The 10,759-nt window shown below is 35.9% G+C and overlaps 1 pseudogene; it reads right to left on the bottom strand.

Moving 5' to 3' along the window:
* Window positions 1–6,591: 6,591 nt before the first annotated feature.
* Window positions 6,592–7,062, bottom strand: LOC149201875 (uncharacterized; annotated as a pseudogene).
* Window positions 7,063–10,759: the final 3,697 nt, after the last annotated feature.

Below are 10,759 nucleotides of genomic sequence, written 5' to 3'. Positions count from 1 at the left end.
ACTATAGTCCCTGGCCATTGCCAGATGGCAGGGACTAATAAGATGCTTTATTCATCATACATGGATGCTACTCTGCGAGAACCATCTTTACCGAAAAGAAAAATAGGATAATGATGGATATTAAATCGAGAATAGTTGGGAGAATTTGACGCCTCCGCTGCAGCTCGGCTTAATAGGTGCCATTTATTCGAGCTCATCAATCCCATTAAAACTTCCACCTAGTCAACTACGACTATCGCTACCTGTGTCCGCATATTGTCATTTCATTACGGTTCTGTATGAGCGCCTTCATGCAACTATATTTTTCTATTTTCATGGGCGGAGTTGAGACGAGCTGGTTTCTTTATTTCCAGCCGAGAGCACATCCAAAATTACACTCGTGACCGAAGTGAATTCACGGGATTATGGTAATTCCCCTGGTTGTTAGCTTCTTGAGCTGTCTACTGGAATTTGAGGTCTGCTATTTCGGGGCAGGGTGCACAGAATTACCCCATACACTGCGCTTCTATTGGGAATTTCTGATGATTCCAAACAATAATGAACAAAGAGTAATACTCTGTTTTGCCACAAGATCAAAAATTTATTTCCAGAACACAGAGTTTTAATAGACTGCCTGATACAAAAAAGGATCTTCTTCTCACAGAGGGATTACACCAGGAACGCTTCAGTTCCACACAAAAAAAAAAAATCACTCTGTCTCTTCATTCAAATTACAAATTCTACACTGCTGTGTCTGCACTACTGTGCATTACCAAAACAATACTCTGTTCCCGCTGAAAAATCAACACATTGCTGTGTACATTTGAGTTGCTACGTCTCCCTTACACTTCAACAAACAACATCAAAAGACATTCACACTGTTGTGTGAGAACTTTTTCATTACTCACTCCTTGCTTACGAGCTGCTGCGTTTCACTTTGTCTTCTCAACAAAAACAAATTACACTCGCGCTGCTGCGCATATGCATTTCATTGCATTTTCAAATTTGCACTGCGTGCTCCCCTTCGTTTCTCAAAATGAACAACAAACAAAAACATTACATTCGCTTATTCAATGAACAACAAAACAGGGCATTCGCTGCTGCGTACATTCCCTTTCATTCACTCTTCTATGCTGCTGCGTACATTCCCTTTCATTCACTCTTCTATGCTGCTGCGTTTTTTTTTCACCTTACATTATATTTCACTTGCGCTGCTGCGCATTCCCTTCCTGTTTTCTCTCAACGAGCAACCACAAAACATAACACACGCTGCTGCGTGCTCCCTCTCATTTTTCAATGAACAACTACACCATTACAATCGCACTGTTGTGCATAAAAATTTCTCCTTGGCGCTGCTGCGTCTACCCTCCTTACATTGGATATTCTCAACAAAAACATTCACGCTCTGCTACGCATTACATATTACATGGTCTGCGTATTGCCATTTTTTTTGTTCGCATTGCTGTGCATATTACACATTCAACTTCAACAAAAAAACAAAACAACATTACATATTACTTTGAGAAAAAAAATTACTCTCGTGAATTAAAACTTCACCTACATTTACTGACCCCAGTACATTTCAATTAAATTCTTTAATTACTTTAGCATGGCGGTAAATTGATTCGGTCAGCCTTGCATACGGTTTTGTTAGTCATACGGAGGTCAAACAAAAATTCCATTTCACTTCACGCAATGTGGTGCAGACCTGTACAACAAACTTTGGTTCGATTGGACGGCTTCAAACCTTGGTTTCAATCAAACGGCTGTTGGCAATATCGCGCAGATTTTTCTGCCGATCTTTATGCTCCGGGGAAAACTGCTCTGACAAAACCACTATCCACGTGTCTGCTGCTAGGTGTTATCGCTGCCCCTCCGGAAAATACCACCGCTCTGTGAAAAGCAGTGTGATGGAAGACTGGCAGTTTCCTGAATTAAATGATGTTTGTAGTCGCAGTTTTGATGGCGGATTCCGGCAGTTGAAATTACATTTCAACACTCCCCTTTAATTTCAACTGCTGGGTTATTAGTCATAGCTAGACACTCCATCAAAAGTTCAAAACTTTTCTTCCTATTCGTATCAGCTCTCCTTTCATCGCTTTCATCGCTGTGCTCAGGTACTCCAATCAATCCTAAGCCACAAAACTGTGCCTGATTACTGTTCTGGAGAATCAGAGTACTATCTTTGCAGTTGGTTATATCCATTGGGGCATGATATGCACTTGTGCTTTCTGGGAAAATCAGTGGGTCATTTGCTCTCAGTTTCTTAGATGTTCCTTGAGATGCCATAGCAACTGCAAAAGTATTCTGATCATTATGTAATATCCTCTTTCTCTCTGCCTTAGACAAGATTTCCAACCTTTGCATCTCCAAGCTATCCTGCAACCTTTTCTTCTCTGCTCTTATGGCAGATTTAATTCCATATCTTTCCCCTATAAGAAGATCTTCATGAAAGAATAATTGTTAATATAGTTCAGCAAGGATTTCATAAGGAGCCATTCACTAATAGCTTCAGCGATAATGATCAAGAATTACAGGCTACCGCTAACTATATGCATCGTCTCCTTTTGGCAGAGTCTTCTAAAAAAAACTTATATTGGTTGGAGAGCTCAGGAGACTTTCGGACTGTATTTCATTCCTTCTCCATACTTGTGTAACTTTCTTCTTTTGCATGGTTCTAGCTTGTGTAAGAGCCCATGTTAAGTTACAATCACGTGCCATATGACCAATGTTATGACACTTGAAGCATTCTACATTTTTCATGAATAAGATTTCATGATTTCTTCCTGTAAAATTGTTTCTTGGAGGTTGTCGGAGACTATAACATCTATCTTTATGAGATGCTCTACAGTCTTTTGCCATATGACCAAAGTTTGAACAAGAATAACAATAACCAAAAAATGAACTTTGGTACCTGGGAGATGGAGGTTTCTTTGATGTACTTCTGAAGCCTTTCTGCCTTGAGATCCTTTGATGATAACCATTGCCTCTTGCCTCTTTGATATCATCTACATTTCTTTTTGGAGCTAGTTTTCTACTTGGAACAAGATTTATTCTATGGTAGCCTTGATTTTTCTCCTTGCCTTTGCTGGAACTAGGAGCATCATAATTTCTTTCTGGCTTCTTCACATCTCTTTTTCTTAAAGCATCTTCATTCTTGTCTGAGGGTTCACCTTCATACCCGAGTCCTGATTTATCAGATGGACATCTGTGATAGTTGAGCATGTCATCCAAGGCTTGAGAGCTCTTCATGATTTTTTTCATCCCTTCAACCTTTTTTCTGAGGAGGACAATCTCTTCTTCCAATCTTTCACACTCATTATTCTTCTTTGCAAGTTGTTCCTCAGTTTCTTCCTTGCTACGAGTAGCTTCAGCTGCTACTATTTTAAGGGAGATGATATCTGACTTCATTTTGAAGATTTCTTCATTCTTTGCTTGACTGCTCTCCATTTTCTTCTCAGCTCCTTGTGCCTGTTTCCTGGCTTCTTGTAATTGAGACTTAAGGGAGGAGACCTCTACCTTGTACTGACCAATCTCTTCTTCAAGTTTGTTCATGCTCTTGTGCCTTTGTTCAAGTTGACTTGACAAGGTATTTTCCTGCTTCTTTGCTTTATTCAATTGATTTGTCATGGATATGACTTCTTCATGATGCTTCCTTTTGCTTTGATGAAATTCCTTCTTAAGTTTGGCAAGCTCTTCATCCCTTTCTTGTACTTGAAGCTTGATGAGGTCAACTTTCTTCCTTGTTTGATCTTGGTTACCAACTGGAGCTATCTTCTTAAGTGCCTCATTTTCCTTTTTCAAATTGTTAATCTCTTCTATGGCAGTCATAAGTTGAGCGAGGAGTTCTTCTACAAAGTCCTTTTCATTCTTTTCATCTTCTAGGTCTTCTTCAGCCTTGATGTCATCATTCTCATTTTTAGCTTCTATGATGGGCTCAGGATCTCCTTTTTGATTGATGGTCATGTTCAGTGCTCCTTTTGAGTGAAGGTCATGAAGTTTGTCCCATATATCCTTTGCTGATGAATATTTTCCAAGATTCTTCTTTACAGAATCAGGTAGCCCATTCAAGATTGTCTTTGTTGCTTTTGCATTTGTACTCCTTGGATTCTCTATCCATCCTGCTATCATCAATCATTGATTCCCAAATTTCAATCCCTTAAGACTATAAGAAAGTCCTCATTCTTGCTTCCCATATATTAAAGTTCCCATTGAGCTTTGGAGCCTCATAAAATTGATTGTCTTCTATTTTAGTAGTAGAGGGAGACACATCCTTAGGAGGATTGGAGACTTTCTTCCTTGACCTCGCCATTTTTGCACTCTTAACTATGTTTCAAAATACTTGACCGTGTATTTAAAATATTTGACTGTCCTTAATAGTAACACAAAAACTAGTTTGAGAAATACCTTGGATTTTTTGACTGAGTCTTCACTCTGCTGGAGAAGCTGCTGCAGCAAGAAACAATTCCTTTAGCTTCTTTGACACCTTCAAAGAGCCTGGACAAGCTCTGATACCATGTTGGGAATTTCTGATGATTCCAAACAACAATGAACAGAGAGTAATACTCTGTTTTGCCACAGGATCAAAAATTTATTTCCAGAACACAGAGTTTTAACAACACACACAAAAGAACATTGTATTCATTAATAGACTGCCTGATACAAAAAAGGATCTTCCTCTCACAGAGGGATTACACCAGGAACGCTTTAGTTCCACACAAAAAAAAAAATTCACTCTCTCTCTTCATTCAAATTACAGATTCTACACTGTTGTGTCTGCACTACTGTGCATTACCAAAACAATACTTTGTTCTTGTTGAAAAATCAACACATTGCTGTGTACATTTGCGCTGCTGCGTCTCCCTTACACTTCAACGAACAACATCAAAAAACATTCACACTATTATGTGAGAACTTTTTCTTTACTCACTCCTTGCTCACGCGCTACTGCGTTTCACTTCGTCTTCTCAACAAAAACAAATTACACTCGCGCTGCTGCGCATATGCATTTCATTGCATTTTCAAATTCACACTGCGTGCTCCCTTTCGTTTCTCAAAATGAACAACAAACAGAAACATTACATTCGCTTATTCAATGAACAACAAAACAGGGCATTCGCTGCTGCGTACATTCCCTTTCATTCACTCTTCTATGCTGCTGCGTTTTTTTTTTTCACCTTACATTATATTTCACTTGCGCTGCTGCGCATTCCCTTCCTGTTTTCTCTCAATGAGCAACCACAAAACATAACACATGTTGTTGCGTGCTCCCTCTCATTTTTCAATGAACAACTACACCATTACAATCGCACTTCTGTACATAAAAATTTCTCCTTGGCGCTGCTGCGTCTACCCTCCTTACATTTCATATTCTCAACAAAAACATTCGTGCTTTGTTGTGTGTTACATATTACATGGTCTGCGTATTGCCCTTTTTTCTGTTAGCATTGGTGTGCATATTACACATTCAACTTCAACAAAAAAAACAAAACGACATTACATATTACTTTGAGAAAAAAATTACTCCCGTGAATTAAAACTTCACCTACATTTACTGACCCTAGTACATTTCAATTAAATTCTTTAATTGCTTCAGCGTGGCAGTAAATTTAGGAAAGAGCTAACCAGCCATCCCCAGGGTATTTAATGCCGGGGGATATGCACGCCGCTTAGCCCGATAATAGGCGAAAACCAAAATATTAGTTAATGCCGAAACTTGGCTTTCGCGTGTTATCGCGTTAACCGGCGTGTATATCCCCGGGCATTAAATACCCTGCGGATGGTTGGTTAGCTCTTTCCGTAAATTCATTCAGTCAGCCTTGCATACAGTTTTGTCAGTCATACGGAGGTCAAAAAAAAATTCCATTTCACTTCACGCAACGTGGTGCAGACCTGTACAACAAACTTTGGTTCGATCGGATGGCTTCAAACCTTGGTTTCAAGCCGTTGGCAATATCGCGCGGACTTTTCTGCTGATCTTTATGCTCCAGGGAAAACTGCTCTCACAAAAACACTGTCCACGTGTCTGCTGCTGGTTGTTATCGCTGCCCCTCTGGAAAATACCACCACTCGGTGAAAAGTAGTGCGATGGAAGACTGGCGGTTTCCTGAATTAAATAATGTTTGCAGTCGCAGTTTTGATGGCGGATTCCGGCAGTTGAAATTACATTTCAACAGCTTCCACCATGGGACCTGGACTGCAGTTGAGGGTTAGACTGAACCAGACCATTTAAATTCATTGCACCAGACGATTCAAATTCATTCATGTGCCTCGAGGTTGCTCTGGAAACCTGTCTCTTCATGTAACCGGAGGTTGTTGTGTTTGCATCAGACGGTTGGGCTCCCAAACACAACACGGACCCTCTCCAAATTGACAGGTAAGTTTCTGCAAACTCTGTTTTGTTTCTATGCGTTGGCTTTAGTGACGAATGCCGAGCTTTTAGGTTGTTTCATTCGTTTATTTCCCAGAGCAATAGGAAAATATAGTAACAAGATTTTCCAGAGCAGTAGTAAAATAACGAGCCAAATACCTTAGATTACAATATATACTCTCCCTTTGGAAAAACACCGCGTCTGACCAAGTTGCAGCATCGATATAAATAACCATGCATTTCTAAGCCCCGCATGTTAACTGGGCAAGAGCCAGGATTGCAAAGCCTTTTCTAAGATCATATATAGTCCTCCTCAGCTGATTTCGTTGTTGCCTCAGTTCGTTCGCCTCAGTAGACATCTCTCTCTCTATAGTTTTCCCCTCGATTTCTTGTGAATCCCCACAACCAGAATCCTCACCACTAAAGCCCTTATTTAGCCCAATATTTTCTGGATTCGGGTTAGGGTTTTTTTTTTAAGAATCTGAGAAAAACCTAACAGAGCTCCACGAGATTGAGGGCACAATGTCATGCAGAATTGATTTGAATCCACTTTGTAATGGGCATTTGGGTACACCAAAACGACCTCGGCCGGTGATGTAAGTACTGGCATTTTTGTGTCTATAATCAAGCAGGATTTGTTGGGGTTTTACAGATTGGTTGGAAGCATGATCACGTCCCAGCAAAATGTTTTAGAGAGGAGATACATGTGAAATTGTGGAGCAACATATCAAAAATGGATTTCATGTTATCTATAGGTTCGACATCCCACATTTAAGCCAAATGCTTACACTAATAAATGCCCTGGAAAATTCTCCCTTTGGAAAAGCACCTAGAAAAACCCTTAGAGATACTTGAGATTACAATTTATACGCTCGTTTTGGCAAAACACTGCGTCCGACTAAGTTGCAGGATCGATATAAATAACCACGCATTTCGCATAAATAACCAAGTTGTCAACCTAAAATTTCAAAACCATAATTATAAATTTAGGTTTTATAAGTATATGCATAATTTTTTATGTATGGTTTTATAAGGCCGTCTTAAGTATGGTTTTAAAATTTTGGTTAGGTTTAGGTTTTTTTTTCCCACTATATTGTTTATTTTTATCTACCTCAAATGTTTAGGGATGCTAACTTTCTTATCTTTTTTCGAAAATATTATTTAGGGAGAGTTTATTAGATATTTTTAATGTTACAAATTTGGAAACCTGATCAAAATAATACTTTCCAAAATCTATAAATTTGAAAATGAAAGTTTTAGTAGATGTATTTTATAAGTTAATTTTTTTAGCCATAAAAAACTCTCAGGAGTGTTTTTTTTTTACACTTTTAAATGTCATATTAATACACACCAATACACACTAGTGCATACTATACATTTTTAAAGTACCATGTGTTATAATATGTTTTAAAGCCACCAAAACCAATTAATAAGCATCACCTCATCTTATATCTTTGCACCCTATGAAGTTTCGATAATAGTAATCGTAATAGTAATAGTTATAATTTTGATAATAGATAATAGTAATAATAATAGTAATAGTAATACTTTCGATAAAAGGTTGATAGTTATGGTTAACCAGAAAGAAATATATGAATATTTATTTTTATTTTAAAGTGTTTTTATGATAGTTTTAACAACACTATCGTTTACATGTCCATTTATAAGGAATTTAGAAAATGGAGGAAAATATACATGAATGAGATGTAATTATCAAAGGCACCAACCAAGTGTTCACTTATCTTGTTGGTGGTTGTGTTGGGATCTTAAGTCTATTTGGCCTTAATCACCATCGTGCTATCATGCATAGCCTCCCCCCAGTTCCTCCATGTCAAAGAGGTCGATTAAGGGATGCAAATGTTAAATGGGTTGTCAAATCATCAATAGCAGTTAAAAGGAAAAATGAAAAAATGCAATACGATTTAGATGCAAGGCTATGTTGTGCACTACAACAAGCATATAAAAGATTTGTCAAGAAATAAATTATGTCAGTTGTAAGTATTTATTGGTATTTATTTGCATATATTTTTTAATAATATAAATTTATTGTTGTGGATTAAATTCATTTAAACTTGTTTTCATAGCTAGTCGCTACATTTGATAAGCTCAATGATACTTCAAAGAAAAAAAATTGTGATCAAAGTCTACCTCGTAGATGTATGGACACAATGAATCACATAGATATTTCTTTAAAAGGGAAGGTAAGGACTGAGGTTCCTAAGGATGTAGGGGAATAAAGATTAGATGGGCACACTTGTATATTAAACTTTGATGAAACTAATAATAGCAATGAAATAAAAGTTGAATCCATTTTTTTTTGCATGTATTAATTTTCTAGACATTTTAACATTAAATGATATTTATATTTATTATAATTGTATACTAATTTCCCATTGTTATTGATATGCATAGCCTAATCAACAATATTTCTTAGAGATATCTCCACATAGTTTGGTTGCTAAATATAGATCCATCTACTTGGATATACAACAAACTTCAAGCTACCGACCATTACAAAACTCTCCTATATTGCAAGTGGTTATTGGGCCACTAAGTTTTTAATCCATATAACCTATTCCACAAAAACATTAATATATAATTTTTTATCTTTTACCATAATGATGGGATGAGAAATGGATGATTTGTATTTTATATTGTTATCCTTGATTTGTTTTAATTACATGTGTGTATCTGTGTTTGTTTTCTTTCTTATTTATGGAGCAGGTCAAAGTTTTAAGAAGAATGGAAATGAAAGGGTTCAAATGCTACAAATATCTCCACATCCAATATCATAATGCAAAGTAAAATTATATTCATTTATACTCTTATAATTTTATCGTATGTTTACATTTAATTCTATTTGAGTCAGATACCTATATCCATGTATAATCTAATGTTCAGAGTAATGAATACACATCTCCAAAAACGCTTTTGCACATGTATGATGGTGGACATGATAGTCAACAAAAATCACTTTTTTCTCAACCATTACGACATTTATATCGACTTGAAGATAATTTAAGAAAGGTAAGTTATATACCATATATCTTAGCTCATAATAATTTTTTATAATGTGAAACTACATAACTAGTTAATGCATTATCTTTTGGCTTTCGTTACATGGTCCCCATATTTTAGTTATATTTGTGGATTTTTATATTTATTGATAATGTTGTAATTTTGATAGAAAACAAAAAGATAAATGTTGATGCTATGACTAAAAGGACAAAAATCACACCAAAGGACTTGAAAGCACGTGGGTTCAAGTCACGCAAAAAATACATAGAGCATATATGCTTAACTAGCATTGCTCTCACTAAACCCACTAGGTTTGCTACTTTGAAGTCTAAACAATCCAACAAGTTTAAATAACTTGGGCTACAATATTAGAACTTTAGCCATTGTTTTGTCTACAAACGGGCTATAAGGGGAGTTTTAATAAATTAACTTTTGGATTTGAGAGATCTGTGGTTTTTATCTTTTGAATCATTGACCGGAGAATCCACAGTATAAACATTTTTGTACCAACGTTTCAAATCCCAAGTGGGATCCATCATCAGGGTTGAAGAATGATGATAAAAGAAGAGCAATAAGGCAGAATAAATACTAATGAGGAAGAAATTTTCAAGGAAGAACACACTGTCGGCTAGAATCTTTAATTTTATATAATTTTATTATTATTTTTTTATTTCATATTAAATATTATTAAAAAAAATAATAATAAAATTATATAAAATTATATAAAATTAAAGATTCTAGCCGAGAGTGTGTTCTTCCTTGAAAATTTCTTCCTCATTGGTATTTATTCTGCCTTATTGCTCTTCTTTTATCATCATTCTTCAACCCTGATGATGGATCCCACTTGGGATTTGAAACGTTGGTACAAAAATGTTTATACTGTGGATTCTTCGGTCAATGATTCAAAAAATTAACTTTTATTTATTTATTTTTTAGATATTTCAAATACCAATACTTTTGGCACCTAAAACATGAAAGATACATTTTGTTTATTGAGAACTAGTTTTAGTTAGATATATAAAGTATTTAAATAAAGAAATTTTGTTTTTGGAATATTACATGTGCTCCCTCCAACTAGGTATATATCTTTATCATTTTTTAACATCTAAAGTTTTGAAGAAAACTTGTTAAGTTTTATGCTGGTTTGAATTTGATTAGTGTGTTTAAAAGTGAAATTTGGTTCATAACAAATGTTGTTCTAAAGGGTATAAATCTTTAAAATATTATATTTGTTTAGGTACATGTTTTGTTGGTATTTCTCTACATTATGGATGGGTATAAATCTATGATATTCGAGACAAATTTTGAGTAATTGAAGAGCTACTGATAAAAATGCAAAAAAAAGTATGATTTATTTTTACGAAATATTATATACAATATATGTATTTAAAG

The sequence above is a fragment of the Pinus tabuliformis genome, chromosome 2_1 (genome assembly GCF_031772625.1).
Source record: "Pinus tabuliformis cultivar Carrire ecotype Pingquan chromosome 2_1, CPIR1, whole genome shotgun sequence".
In the NCBI taxonomy this organism is placed as follows: Eukaryota; Viridiplantae; Streptophyta; class Pinopsida; order Pinales; family Pinaceae; genus Pinus; species Pinus tabuliformis.
The sequence above is the reverse complement of the archived record's forward strand: the minus strand, read 5'-3'. Positions and strand labels throughout refer to the sequence as shown.